This window comes from Cryptomeria japonica, chromosome 5 (genome assembly GCF_030272615.1).
Source record: "Cryptomeria japonica chromosome 5, Sugi_1.0, whole genome shotgun sequence".
Classification (NCBI taxonomy): Eukaryota; Viridiplantae; Streptophyta; class Pinopsida; order Cupressales; family Cupressaceae; genus Cryptomeria; species Cryptomeria japonica.
Genome location: NC_081409.1, coordinates 897,640,071 through 897,656,148, shown reverse-complemented (window position 1 = coordinate 897,656,148; position 16,078 = coordinate 897,640,071).

The window sequence follows — 16,078 nt, the reverse complement described above, 5'->3', positions numbered from 1 at the left end:
GCGCCCTTGTAATGTCCTTAGATGACTGATGTTCTTTGGAGGTGGCATGTCCATGATTGCTTTGACCTTTGCAGGATCGACCTCAATGCCTTTGCTTGAGACAATGTATCTTAGAAGCTTCCCTGAGGTTACTCCAAAGACATATTTCTTTGGGTCGAGTCGAACATGATATTGCTCCAGTTTGTCAAAGATTTTCTCTAATATTACTAGATGACATTCTCTTGTTAGTGATTTTTCCAGTAAGTCATCAACATAATCTTCCATTATGGTATGCATCATGTCATGGAAGATGGTGTTCATTCCTCTTTGATAGGTCACTCCTGCATTCTTTAGACCAAAAGGCATTACATTCCAGCAGTACGCTCCCCGTGGAAATGTGAAGGTCGTCTTATGTTGATCCTCTGGTGCAATCTTTATCTGATTGTACCTGGAAAAGTCATCCATGAGTGAAAGCATGGCATGTCCTGCTGTTAGGTCCACTATTATGTCGATGTTTGGTAGGGGGAAGTCATCTTTAGGACATGCTTTGTTCAGATCTCTAAAGTCAGTACAGATACGGATGCCCCCATTTGGTTTGCCGATAGGCACAATATTGGATATCCAATCCGCATAATCAATTGGTCAGATGAAACCAACATCTAGGAGTTTCTTGAGTTTTGCTTTGACGAGTACTGCAATCTGGGGATGCATCTTGCGAAGCTTCTGCTTGACAAGTTTGGCTCCTTCTACTACGGTGAGGTGATGCATGACTAAATCCGGATCAAGACCAGGCATGTTTGCATATGACCATGCAAAGTTGATTTGACGCTTCTGGAAGAATTCGACAAACTTAGGTTGTTCCTCTGGAGTTAAAAGAGATGCCAGATGTATGTGGTGAGGAGTTTTAGGAGTCCCCACGTTGTATTCTTTTTTTTCCTTGATGAGAATCGTTGATCGTTCCTACTGTGTACTAGAGGGGAGAATGTCCAACCTTCCATCCTCAAGTGCCTCAGAGAGGTTTTCACCATTGGACACGCTCTTTCTTTTTACTTTTGTGGGATCAAACAGTGCCACAGTGTGGTTTTCACTAGAAGATCCATGTTTTATTGTTATATTTTTGCAGCTGAAAGGTTTGGCATCCGCCCCAAAGTATGCTGCACTATTAAGTTCAATGGTGAATCCAACTTTGTGATCCCCATTTGGTATGTTATCCCGTAGTTTCTAAAAGTCAATGATCACCTCATCGTTTTGGAAGTGGTCAAGGCATGGGGGATAGGTTGGTTCCATTCGATGAGTTCAGAATGGATAATGGGCATTACCTCATCGATTAGATTAAGTTTGTTAGAGGTGTTAGTGAGGGTTAAGACGTTGTGGTGAAGGTCATTGATGGTATTCTCCCTCTCAGAATCAGGTGTAGGATGTGACGTAGGGTTTGTGGAAGATGTTTCCAGTTCAGGAACCCAAGAGGTCTTTATCTGTGCTTCTCCATAAATAGGGATGTCTTTGCGAGGTGGAGGTAGTGATGTGTCTTCCTCATCTAAAGTATTAAGCTGGATGGAATCAAATTCCCACTCATGTGAGTAAGTCTTTGAGTCACTTTCTAGTATCCGATTACTATACCATACTGGGATGTCCTTTGAGTTAAACACTACAGGTGTGATCGACTGATGTACCTGGATAGATGAAATGATTGGTACTGCAGGAAGAATTATAGGGATCAGTGAATCCAATACGGGGAGTATCGATAGTGTTGAATCTGCTACTTCTGCTGGAATTGCCAGTGTCATAGATACTATTGGGGGTTTTGATAGTGCTAGTGGTGTTGTTGATGTGGTGGCTGTGGTTGATGGGGTTTTTGGTTTGGTTGGTGGGATGATTGGTGATGTGGATGGTTTTGCTGGGATTTTTAGCCTCAATGGGGATGTTGCTATGGTGCGCGGTGCTGCTGATATAATCAAAGGTGACTTCCTTAGAGTTTTAGGTTGATATAGAGGTTTGTTGGGTTTTCCTTTGAATCTGAGTTTAGGAAGGATCTCCTTTTGAAAGCCTAAGCCTATGTTATCTTTGGGTTTTAATTCCAGTGTGGTTCATGTCATCCTTGCTTGCAAGGTCCCAAAGCACTCTGACCATCATAACCCATTCTTTGCATAATGAGAAGGCCTTTTCCATACTGATCTGTGGGAAGCTTAGCTTGTGGAATGTCCATGGTGATGGGATCTTTATAGATCCATTCTGCTAAGTCCTCGTCTCTGGTTTCTTCTTCTTGACTCTTTCTAAGGATGAAAGGTGTCAAAGTGCATGCTAGCTTGACCAGTGGTGTTTGAAGTAACTATTGAGGTTTACCATGAGTTCTAGGAGAAGTAGGCATCTATCCAACACAAAAGAGTTGGCTCAAATTATATTCCCCAAGACCTTCCTCTGCAATTTTCATCTTGAGCTTCTCTTGCTAGGGTATAGTGGTGTTTGAACTGGAAAGAGAGGCTGGATTTACGTATGATGTGGATGAGATGGCTTCTTTGTTATTGGGAATGGTAATCATTGGTTGATGATTGATATTGTGACAATATGCAAAGGGATTTTCATCGCCCAGGATTGTAATTTCTACACCATTATGTGGGAACTTGATACACTGATGGTAGGTGGATGGAACAACTTGCATGATGTGTATCCAAGGTCTTCCTAATAATAAATTATATGGCAGAGGAAGGTCCAAAAATTGACATATGATGTGTTTCACCACGGGGCCCACTCGGATTGGTAGCACAATAGCTCCTTTGGATGAATGCTCTGCATCATCATAGGCTTTGATTGTTATCTTCTTGCGAGGATCTACTGATTCAATTTCATATCCTAATGTTGTGACTAATTGTAGTGTACATATATTCAGGCCTGCTCCATTGTTGAGCAAGACTCGCTTGATCCTATGTTGATTGATAAATCCTTCAATATGGAGTGACATGTTATGAGGTTGCTAGAAGGATGTGTTATCATTTTCAGAGAAAGTTAGACAAGGTGATGACCTTAGATTGCCAACCATGGCTTGGAACTGATCTGTATTTAGGTTTGTAGGAACTGATGCCTCTTGGAGAGCTTGATCCAAGACTGTTTTATGAGATGGAGATAGGCACAATAGCTCTAAGATAGATATCAGTGGGGGTGTTTTATCTAATTGGTCCACAAGGTTATACTGCTTTGGGATAGATGTGGTGCCTTATGTAGCTTCTTTTATGGTGATCTTGCCGCGACGTGTAATAACAATATTGCAGGTGGAGGTGGGATTTTTGATGGTAATAGTTGCAATTTGTTCACTGGCATCATATAGGCGAGTCACAGTGTAATTATACGCGGCTTGTGTATAATCAATGGTATCTGTGTTTCTCCCTGAAGTGGAAGAACCCCTTTGATCTTGTGATGGAAGTGGATTTTTGAACATAAGATGATCATTGTTTGTTGTTTTTGGGTCAGGTCCTTCGATTTCAATTTCACCTCGGTCAATGAGATCCTGAATAAGATCTTTCAATCTGTGACAATTGCTTGTCTTATGCCCTTTCCCTTGATGGAAATCACAATGTTCAGTATCCCTCCACCATGAAGGTTTGACCTGAGGTTCGTAATTTGATGTTTTGGGTAAGGTCACTAGATTTTGAGAAACCAACTGACACAACACCGTTTTAATAGGTTCCCCTAAGGGAGTGTATGTTTGTTTTGGTTTAAAATTTTGCTGATGCTGTCTGGGTTCCTCTTGAGGTATATTGTGTCCTTGATTTGGAGGAGCAACTGTGTTATTCTTGGGTGGGGGGTTCTGTACTGCAAATCGGACCACAGGTTGTGCACTTTTGATAGTTCTTGCATCCACAACCCTGTCATTGACGAAGTTTTTTTTTTGTTCCAGAAGTTAGGCTTGTCACTATTAAAGCGTGGGCAAGGGCCATCCTTTGGTTCATTTTATATCTTGATAAGCCCTTTTTTGATGAGAGCCTGTTCACATTTTAAACCTTCGGTGATCATGTCATTGAAAGAGTCTATGTCTTTTACGTCTAGGTGAAATTCCATTTCGTCATTTAAGTTGGAAACAAATATTTCCACCAGTTCTTGTTTAGGTAACTGAAGAGAACATTTGCTAGAAATTTGATGTCATCATTGCAGAAAGACTGAAAATAGCTCGCCTGGTTTTTTCTTAGTGTTACATAGATCAGCAATGGTGATATCACGTTCAATGTTGTGTGAGTAATGTGCCAGGAACTTCTGAACTAGCTCTTTGAAGGTCCTAATGCCACCTGGTAGTCGAGAAAACCATGATGTGGTTGTTCCTCCCAAACTTTGGGGAAAGAGTCGCATTAGGTAGGTGTCCTCGTATGCTACTTCGAGGCAAGCTGAATGGAATTCTCTAACATGATTGCGAGGATCTCCTTTTCCTCAGTACTTTTCAAACTTGGGTGTTTCAAACCCTCATGGAAAAGGTGGCATATGAAGATTCATATCAAATGGATAGGGACAAATGTCATTGAGTGAAAACTGATTGGTTTTTACACCACTATGAAGTTGTTGGGCGAGATTCTCAACTTGTTGCCGCAACATGTCTATTTCATTTAGAGGAGGAGAAAGTGGGGGATTACCTTGATGAAGGTTATATCTGGTATAATCTCGACCTCTTTCATCCTCATTATGACTTTGGCATTCTTATGCTTGTCTTAGTTGTGCAACATCAAAGTCAGAGGGTAGTTTAGCCCCCTCTTGAGCAAGTCTTAAAAAGTGAGCATCGACATTGCTCTTGAGTATTTCATCAAAAATTCTATTAAAGAGAGGGTTGTGTTGTGCCCTTTCTATAGCCGCAGGAGTAGGAGTACTTGGATTTTCATCATTCACATTTCCTCCAAGGGCTTCTTGGAATTCATTGATAGTTTCCTCCTCTTCCTCTTCAATTTCTTGTTGTCTAGACCTTGATCTGGTATGAGCCATTTTGTTTATAAGTTTTTGTTGAAGTTTGATGAAAATGATGATGAGTTGGTGATGAAATGAAAGATTGATGTTTGGTGAAGTGTTTTGCATACAGATCTCTAGCACTAAAGGTAGATGCTACCAAAGTTCCGCCTTGAATTGTTTGTTGTGTTTGATTGACAATGTTTGATGTGATAAGGTTTAGAGAGATCTGAGATGTTTTACAGACCCAACTACCTAGTAATGAGAGGATTCACTCATAGACTAGTTTTAACCTGCGTAGAAATGCCTCTTAGGATGAGTTTATCCTAGATGTAGAGACACTCTAAAAAGTGATGTATTGTGTTTGATTCAAGCAATATCAAAAATAGAACTTAGGACAAAAAACTCTTGATGTTTTGAGAGTTGAAATGGATTTGATGAGATATGAATATGATAATGGATGAGATGTTAACTTCAATAGAAACTTTGTGTTACAAAAGGAACAAACTCTTCCACTTCTTGTTCAGGGGTTGGTGGTTCTACCCTAGCTGAGTTATATGTGATACAAATATTTGGAAAGAAGGCAGGATTGATCTTGTCTCCCTTATTTTGATGATAACTTAAAGCTCTATATTGAGCACAAGCTATGTGGTTTAATGATTCTTGATCAAACTCGTTTGATTTCCCTTGAAGGTATAGACGCATGTGATGTAAGAAGGTTCTATGAGAGACAAAGATTTGTCTATTAAGATAGAAGAATTTCCTCCTTTTGATAAAAGCCTTTGAGCTCAATGGTCTTTTCTTCAAGTTGATGTGTTGATGAAGATTCTTCTTTCTTAAGATGTGAAGAATGGTCATATAGTTTGATATTTTTGGTTGTTTCTCTTTGTTTTTTGATCCTTTGTTGGTATTTTGAAAATGTTTATGTTGGATGATTACTTGTTTTTGGAACTAATTTTTGATCTTTGACAAGAAAACAAAGCAAGCACACAAACACAAGAATGTTGCCTCAAAAGGCGCAAATAGGTGTGGGTCTAGATCAACCCAATCCTTTGAACTTTTTATGATCCTTTCCTTCAAATGTATTTTTAGGTGTTTCCAAAGCCTGAAGTCAGCTCAATTTGCACTGGTTTTGACTCAAAACAAAAAACACTTCAAACACTCTTTATCCCTAAGGTCAAATGGCCAGTTGCGATAATTTCAGCCCACATCTTGATATTTCTTCAACTTTGGCACTACATACCTTATGAATCCCGTCGTGGCAGGTAAGGATGTGATATACTAAGTCTTGCATGAGCATAACAAATAGATGATCCCTATGATGAGGGAGTCACCACTTTTATCGGGCTACAAGTAAACTTTCAAAAAGCTATGTTTCTACTCAAGGAAATATGTATGGTGAGTATCTTGGGAGCAAAACCTTCTATGCTCTTGCACTGAATTTATCACAAATATCCTCAATCAATAGAACGGGTGGGCTACTAGATAAAGGTGTTTAGTAATTTTTGATGTCTTTGGACATAAGTTCATTCTACAGTGACTCACTTAAGAGCCTTGTAACTTGTGGTGGGTCCCATTTGTCCTTTCGGCAAGTTACACTGTAGGAACAACTATACCCAAGGCTAGAACTTTCGTTCTCACCCGATTTCTATAGTGGCTCGAAGGATTTACCGCGTGAGGTCGTTTCCAAGAGTGATGTGTCTCTTGGTAGGCCTCTCTTAAAAAGATAAAATTTGAGTGTTACTAACACTTTTCTCTTGCACCTAGGACCACGAAAGCTAAGGGAGAGGACAGTGTGTTAGAAGTGGGACCACTCGACAAACTCTTTTTGCACAAGTGTGCCAAACACAAAATACACTTTTTCTTTTTTAACTTGTCATCGCAATGGTGATCTAACTATTTGGAGATGTTGCTCCAATAATCATGGTGTTGTTTTTTACTTCAAAGGCAATGTGTTGAGTAAACTAGGAAAAAATGAAATCCTGGTCAACTTAAATTGAAACACGCATGCATGAAGTAAATCGCTTTGAAACACAAGAAAGCTTTGTACAAGTTGATTGTTCTTTTTACTTGGAAAAAAATGGAAGTGTTGATTGTGAATTTCCTTTAAGTTTGATGCAAGAAATGAGATTTGTTTTGTTTTAAGCACCAAAATAAAGTGTATCCTAACTTGCAATGAAAGCAAATTTGTGGGATTTTAAGTTTGTTGTTCTTTTTAACTTTGGACAAATGAAGTTCATTTTTAAGCCCAAGCTGAAAAGTGTGATTTTATTGTAGAAGCCAAAATGAAGTGTGAAGTTCAATTTTAAACAAAAATAAAAAGTGAATTCATTTTAAGACCAACTTTGAAAGGAAAGTTAGTAAAAACAAATAAATCTACTCTTTAGTCTAATTTAAACCTGCACAACAGAGAAAAACAGTTAGTAAAATCCGCCTCTATGGTGGGCTTCCACAAGCCTAAGAAAAATAAAATTTTGGGTTACAAGGCCTTTTTTTTTACAATGCTCTGTTACAATAGCGCTACTCTGTGTGAAAACATAAACGCTACTTAATACAAAAGCGCAAAAGTAATGACAAGAGTGCTAAAAGAAAATACTTCTATAGTAAGACAAAAGCGCTAGAATATAGATAGAAGCGCTAAATGTTGGACAATAGTACTATTGTAGAAATAAAAGCGCTATAAGACCAAGTAATGATAGCGCTAAAGCATGAACAAAAGTGCCAAAGCGCGACCTTGTGTCAAGTTAAACAGTCAAAAAGTTAGTTGTCTAAAAAAAAAGGTTGTTGTTGGATTCATGTCAGGTTCACCAAATGATGCTGTACAAAATGGGAAGGTTAGTCATGATAACAAAACGACACAAACAAGAAGAAAACCAATTTGTTAGTGTTAGAAATCATAAGCAAAACACTTTCCTAAACAAGCATATCAAGAAAGACACTACAAAATAGATAAAAAACATAATAAATCTACAAAATGTAACCAAGCATCTCCATATGCTCTCTACCATCTTGGTAGGTTCTCCTTCCTTGTTCCTCTCCTCTTCAAGTTCCAAATTAGTGCAGCTCTCAACAGCTTTTTGCACTATGGATGCTTTATGGAGGTTCAAGATGAAAAATGATTTTACTCTAAAATGATATGTAAATGAGAACAAGAGCTAAAATGAGAAATTATCTATTTAGCTAGTGTTAATTTTTAACCAAAAGAGTGAATATGATGGATTTATGCTAAATGCTCTCTAGAAATGCCTATAATGTAAATGCATACAAGTTTTCAGGATCTGGATTATGAAAAAATGAGCTCTATTTATAGGAAAAATAGAGCAATGGATGGTTGAAATTGAGTAATCTCAATAAGGGTCAGGATTGAATGATATTCAATCCATGTGAAGGTTTTCAACCCAATCCCAAGATGACAAGTGTCAACATGAGAGGGGTTGAGAGGAGAGGGAAGAAGCATTAAATGCTTGACATGACCCGAGGGTTAACTTGGGAGTTAAGGTTAAGGTTGGGTTGAGTGAATAAATTCATTATCCAAAGAATAATGCTTTTATCCAATGGATAAACTCATGTGCAAAGGTTAAAGGGATAACCATAGTCAAAGCAATAAATGCTTGAGGAGACACATGGGTCACATGAGGGTTGAGTAAGGGGTTAAAGTCTTTAACCATGGGTGCAAGTGGATTTAACCATTAATGGTCATGTAAGAGCCATAAGTGGTTTGGAAGACTTTTAGAGGTTAAATTGTTGAACACACAAAGCATTTAATGCTTTGCTTAGGGATGTGACAATATTTAGGGGATGGATTAGGCTAATTAGAAAGGGGTTTAGAAGAATCTAGAAGGGGATTAGGATTGCAAGTGGGTTTGGTGGGTGAGGGAAAATAGGATTCTTATTAAAATAAAATTCATTTATTTCAACAAATAGGTGCAAGTTGCATTTTTAGGAGAATGCAAGTGGGGAGGATTTAATGATTTAAATAAATGTTTTATTTAATTTATTTAAAAGAAGAAAGTGGATTAAATGAAATAAATAGAATTTATTCATTTAATTGATTGTGGATTTGGTTTAATGAATTAATTCAAATAAATTGAGTAATTTATTTAATTAATAGGAGAATGTTTGAAGATGAATTAATTAAATGTTAGTTTAATTAACTCATGGCTAGTGGGTTTTTAATCAAATAAATAGCAAATATTCATTTAATTAAACTGGATAGATTTACGTGACTGCAGAAATAAATAAATAAAAATATTTATTTAATTAATAGAGGAAATAAAGATAAAATAATTAAATAAATAATAAATATTTATTTAATTGGGTTGGGACAAATTTAGGTGTCTACACTTAGTATAGACAACTCAACTATCAGAGCCCTTTGAATAAATTCTTAAAATAATGACAATGCAAACACCTTAATTAGACCCTTGAGTGGCTCATATAGACCTTCTAAAAATAGAAAAAGGTGATCCTCTCTTTTGATAAGCGGGGGTACCATAACTATAACTCACTCAAATTATACAACATATATATCCGCTAAGGTTTGTTTTCTTTATTTTGGAAATTTTGTTGAAATGCTATTTTTCATCATTTTTCTCAAACAAGTCTAGTTGCCTTTGGTAGAATAAATTAAAATTATACACAAGCTAATGCCTTTGTGTGACCAAATCACAATGCCACCAATTATGGGAAATATCCTCCAAATACAATGTGGCAAAATGGATTTCATTTTCTTCCTTCATAGAGCTAGTATGAAGTGTTTGAAACTTTTGTAACCAAGCACAAGAAAACGTCTTGTTGTTTTTATCAAATGTGGGTTTCTTTAGTTTTTTCACCTTATGCTTCAACAATTCATCCTTATCATTCTTTTTTGTCCCTTCACATATTTGATGTTGGAAACTCTTTCCTGATATTTTCAAGTAATTGACCAAAGATATAATGGTTTAGAATTCTTTAGATTTCTCTTGATATTGCACAAAGAGTCTTTCAAGGTCCTTTATGGAAGTAGTCTTGGGTTCCTTTTCTACTTTCTACCTACAAATGGACCTAGTAGGTTTTAGGATGGAACTAACTACTGGTCAATTATTTGGAGATAAAATTTATTCTCTTTGTGATATTTTTGTATGACCTTGATTCACGGAGGGATGATGGTGGGAACACTATTATGGATCTAATATATTTGTGTCAATAGCTTAGTCAATATTTCTTGGTCCATTATCAACATTGTCATTCTATCTTACCTCATCCACATTCCTATCATAGCATCTTGGAATATCCCTATTCTTTCCTTCTCTATCATGGCTCTTCCATATCTCTCCATACTTTGTAAGATGAAAGGATGTTAGGTTTGATACAATTATGATGACTTCAATAAATTTTAATATTAATATATACCTCTTCCTCATCACTTTAAGATCCTACAAGGGCAAGGTGAGGACATATGGTGACCAACTATTAGTATTTACTATTTTATCACTAAGATCTTGTGAGGATGAGATGAGAGAATACAATAGATGAATGAATGGTGATTTCTAAGTTTGATTGATATATGCTTCTAGATTCATCTACATGTGATGCAAAAAAATCCTACACAACTGAATCCAAAAGAATATATAATCAATTTAGCATGGACTATGGAAATCTCATCTCTCTAATTAATTTCGAAGTTTTTTATTTTGTCACAATAAAAATATAATAAATAGCAAAATGAATGATTGATGCACTCAACTAACTACCACTAGCTAACTATTATAGTCAAAGAGTACTCTCAAACCACTCTTAATCTTGAAGCTCTTTGAGAAAATATTATTTATAAGAGTTTATCTCTCAAAATAGGTGTCATATGAGCCTATTCGTGTAGTCTGAAAATTTGGAAAATTGTTCTAAGTCCACTACAATGCTAAGAAAATAATAATTATTGTTGTGATTATTTCGATAGAGAATTACTATCACATAGTTTAGTGAATTTAAAAGGGTTATGTAATGTTATTTTTCTATGATAAATATTTCTATACCATAATACAAGCTTTGAACAAGTGGAGTGATCATTTATAGCCAAAGGATTTTGTGTTCTATAGAGACCACAAGGCAGCAAAGTTCACCAATATCTAGACAAAGCTTAATTAGAGAAAAACTAGGTGGGTGAAATATATATTATAAGGTTATCCTTTTGTGTGGAAGCACTATAGGCAAGACCAACAATATTATAGATGCCTTGAGCTAGAGGAAATTGTTATTATATGAAATTATGGTTAAACTAATGGGCATAAATGTGATGAAGGATATGTATAGTATATACGTAATTTTTGTAGATATGTGATACTCATGTATATATCTAGGTTCAAAATAAAATCACATACAAAGAATACTTTGTGCATCTACTAAGGAGGCAACACTTATGTTAGCAGCAACCAAGAAGGAAGACTAAGAGAGGGGGTGTGAATCAGTCTTCACCGGAATATAAAACTTAATCACAAAACACAGATTTGATAAACTACAGTAATACAATAGATAAGAAAATTAACAACACAAAACACAACACCAATATTTTGATGTGGAAAACCCATTTAAGGTAAAAACCACGGTGGAAACCTACCCACAATAGGATGAACTCTGCAGTCATATGTGAAAATTTTACAATGGGGAATGCACATACATTCAGGAACACTTCCTAGAGCTCACTGCTCAAATATAATGGCTCGGAAGGCTACAACCCTCAGGGAAGTCTCACTGACTTACAATAAGATTTAGACTACAATCCGGAAGAAATGAATTGAAAGAATATCATCTCCAAATGCCTAATTACAGTTCCAGTTGAGCACATATGTCTACCTTGCAATACCAATCTCACCTCAAACTCAACACCAAAGGATAAATCACTTGTTCACACACAAATATCTCTTTGATAATGCAGACACAACATCGACACCTAAATTACATGACTATATCACCTATATATACAATTCATCAACCTTGATAACAAGGTCAACTAAACCCTCAACCCTCAATTACAAAATTACATCACATGATATAAGGATTGACCACCAGACCAATATAATTATTTGTATAGCATAACATGGCCCTAAACCAAATTCCCAAATGCACAACTCCACCGGAAATCATGCCAAGATCAATCGCAACATGCTACACCACCAGAAAAACTGCATAACATGAAAATCATCACCGAATGATAGAAACCACCAAAAACTTGCACAACGATCAATGCAAATCATTGAGACAAATAGGACATGAATAAGAAACACCAACAAGCACATTATAATCATCAGGAACAACTGCACCAACACCACTTATCAAATCTTTATTGGTCAACGTCTATAAGCTCAAGAACACAACCAATCAACAACTATCACAAAGAAAGATCACTTGCGGAACACCAAATCATGATCCATCTAAAATGAAGATACACAAGACCATCCCAAGCAATGTCCCAAAAACTCAACACAAGATGTGATCACACCACAATATACCAGAGGATATACCAAATTTTGCAAAACAGTGATCAACCAGCCAACACTACAAACTGGATCATAAGATCTTCCCAATCAGCAATCACCAAAGAAAATCAAAGGAATATGTTGACATCAATGACAACAACATATCCTAGCAGCAACAATAAGAAACAATATCCAACAATCTCTGGCTTTGGCATTGATGGCAACATATGAATGTGAAAAACAATCAATGCAAAGAAAAGGAGATATCTCCAACAAACTTCCCCTAAGATCATGACTTAGAAAGAAGTTTTTCACATGATCTCTCTCCCCCTTTGACAAAAAACCAAACTCACTGTAGCGTCCTAAAATTGTGACACTTGCAATTTCGACTGCATTTCGGTCTTCATGATGGCGACGCAATACACAACCTGAATGGAGACCCTGAAACTTGCTCACGACACTGAAAACTGCATTTCTCAAGCACCTTGGCCTGAACCCCCTTGCACCCTGCTGTCCCCGGAGGTGGGACCAGAGCGCCCAGCGCCCTGGTCCCTCAGGACCAGGGCGCCCAGCGCCCTGGTCCCCAGGACCATGGCGCCCAGCGCCCTGGTCCCTGGGTCCTATTTTGGGCCCGGTCTCCTAAGGGGTCTCGGGTCTTTTTGTTTGCAAATTGGAAATTAAACTTTCCTGGTCGGCCTAAGGTCGGGAAAATCAGTCTATCAGCCCTAATTGACAAGTATATAAACTACATTTTCCTCTTTCATTCGACATGATGGAAAAGGCGTGGAAATTATACTCAAGCATTCAAGCATTCAAGCATTCCTTCAAGCAATTGATCATTTCAAGTCTCCATTCAAGGCTAAGTGTTGCATTCAAGACAAGGATTCAACCATTGAAGAGGAGATCACATACAACATACAACAACATACAACATCTAAACCTTCGCACATAAGGATACAAACATCCTTAGAACAAGGTATTAGTACTTGTTTTACATTACAGTCATTTACATTTACAGCACTTGCTCATTTCTTGGTTAATTCCAAAACCGGGGTTTGACCTAAAGGCAAACCCCTAATCCCTAACCCCCCAATCGTTTTCACTTTTTTGTGTGTAGGTTGCAGGTACGCGACTGAGATTGAAGATCTGGAATCTTTGTGCAGAGACGAACAGATCCCACTTCGTTTCGCGGATTTTTCGAAGGACCGTGGCGCCGGGCGCCATCGTCCTGACAACTTTTGCTCAAATTTGCAGGACAACGCCGTATCGACATTTTACTGCTAATTCCAGGTCCGCAGCTTCATCCTATAACCCGAACTCAGTTTATAAGCGAGTCTTTATGACTTTCTATGCATTCCTAGCTTAATTTCCTTAACAACATTCTTTACCAAAGAGGGTAGCCTTGCTTTCCTAACCCTTGAAATTCATTTAGCATCCAATATTACATTGTGTGGGATTGGATCTTATGAGTTTCAACCCCTCTTTTGAATGTAAAGTCTCTCCCCTAAGTGAAAACCATCGAATCCTAGCGAACCTCCCTTCTCTCTCCTCGGAGTTGGAAGAGGGGAGACCAACTAGGGTTCGATTGCAATTTTCTGCTTTACATTTTGGTGAACCTGACGTGAACATCCTTTCTGATTTTTCATGCTTAGATCTGAAAATTGATTCCTTGATTACATTTCCATGTTTGATCTTTTGCAAAATTTTAGAGGTGATTGCATGAAAACCCTAAATTTTCTTTTTGAACATTGAACTTGCGAAATGTTTAATTGTTAATGCTTGTTTCAGATCTGCCCTTCTATTACAAATTATCAATTCATATCTGTGCTTTAATTTTGAAAATTAAGTGGTTAAGTGTCAAAACCCTAATTTTTGAAACTCTCTTGATTCAACCTTTGTCCTACAATTTCACTGATCAAAACATCTCCAAATCAGCTGTAACTTCGGATTCCGCAATAAAATCACAATATCTTTCATCCCTGAAAATTTGGAAAAAAGTTGCGAGGACTGTGGCGCCGAGCGCCATCGTCCCTGACATTTTTTCCGAAATTCCGGGAGTGAGATCTTACTGTATTTTCCTGCTAAAATCCAGAATTTTGGCCGATTTTATCAATTATAACACTTTCAAATTTACAGTCAAAGTTGGTCTTGTGATTGCTTGGTTTAGGGCTTCTAATCACTCAAAAATTATCGAAATTGAAATTTTGTGTCACAATTATGTTCTTACTGTCCTAAATCTAAAAAGTGTGTTTGCATTCATCCGAAATTTCAGTGCTTTATTCAAATTCTTGCAATTTGTGACTTTTGAAATTAAGTGCTTAATTACAACAACTTTAATTTCCGCTTTCAAAATTGAATTTTGCGTGAAATTGAGTCAATTTTTAAATTTCAAAACTTGCATTGCTTTTGACATTCCCTCTAAAATCATAAAATTCAAAATTTCAGTTTCCCTCTCTTTTTCGAAATTCAAAATTTTGAATTTTTCAACAATCTTGGTAGGGTTCAATTTTGAGATTGCAACTTTAATTTGGCCTATCTACAGATCGTAAAATCCCTCAATTTTTTTCAGATTAGCTCTAAAATCATCATACCTTTCATCCCTGCAAATTTCGAAAAAAGTTGCAAGGACCGTGTTGCACTCCGAGCGCCACGGTCCCGAACATTTTTTCCGAAATTTCAGGAGACTGTCGTGATTACATTTAACAGCTTAAATCTGGAAGATTGGCTGGTTTTACTGAAAATTGCTACCTCTAAAATCAAAATCTTTTCTCTCTTTCTAGTGCATGAGTTTTACAACAACAAGCCCTACTTACACTATTCCCGTTAGACGAAGCCGTAGAATTAAGTCTTTCCGAGGTTTAACTACCGAGGAGATGGAACCTAATTTGAATAGCCTTTTTAACGAGGACATGGGTAATTCCTTTAATCCTCCTAATGATGAAGAAGCTCTCCATGAGGTTTTTGTTGAACAACTTTCGAAATTGGATAACCAATTTGACGATTTTCACCAATGGATGTCTCATGAGTATCCCGATAGTCAAGCTCTTCCTTTAATTGAGGGTCTAAAACACATGCTTCAAAGTGATAAGAATGGAATTGATATTTTGCGTGGTATTTCACACATTGTGAATTCGAACGTGATGCCAATGAAGAGTTGTGCTGAAACTTTAGGTTATACACAACCTCCTACACAAGTCAATCATTCTATTCCTTTGACAACTCCTGTTGCTAGTATACCTACCTTTACATCAAACATCATGGCTACTTCTATACAAGACGTTCCTCCTGTGATTACTAGTCATGGGGGCAATCCCTCTTCTTCAATTAATCCTCTTCCTTCATTCAATGAAAACATCATCAACAACAATGTGAATGCAGCATCAGGTGTGCCTCCTATTTCTAAATTTTTCAAGAAAGAAAGAAAGTATACTCCTTTGAATGAATCATTGCATGGTATTATGAATAAGTTATTGGAACAAAATGTGCTTACTCTTCCTCCTATAAGACAAATTGATCCTGCAAAGATTACTTCACCCTATTTTGATCATAAAGCTTTTTGTCATTTTCACCGTCAGCCTGGTCATGATACTGAAAAATGTTTTTCTTTAAAGGGTAAAATTCAAGATTTGATTGATAATAATACTATTTCTGTTTCTGGAGTGAATGATAAAGGCAACACATCTGTAGCTCCTCCTAACCAAAATCTTCAGATTTTTACTGATCCATTA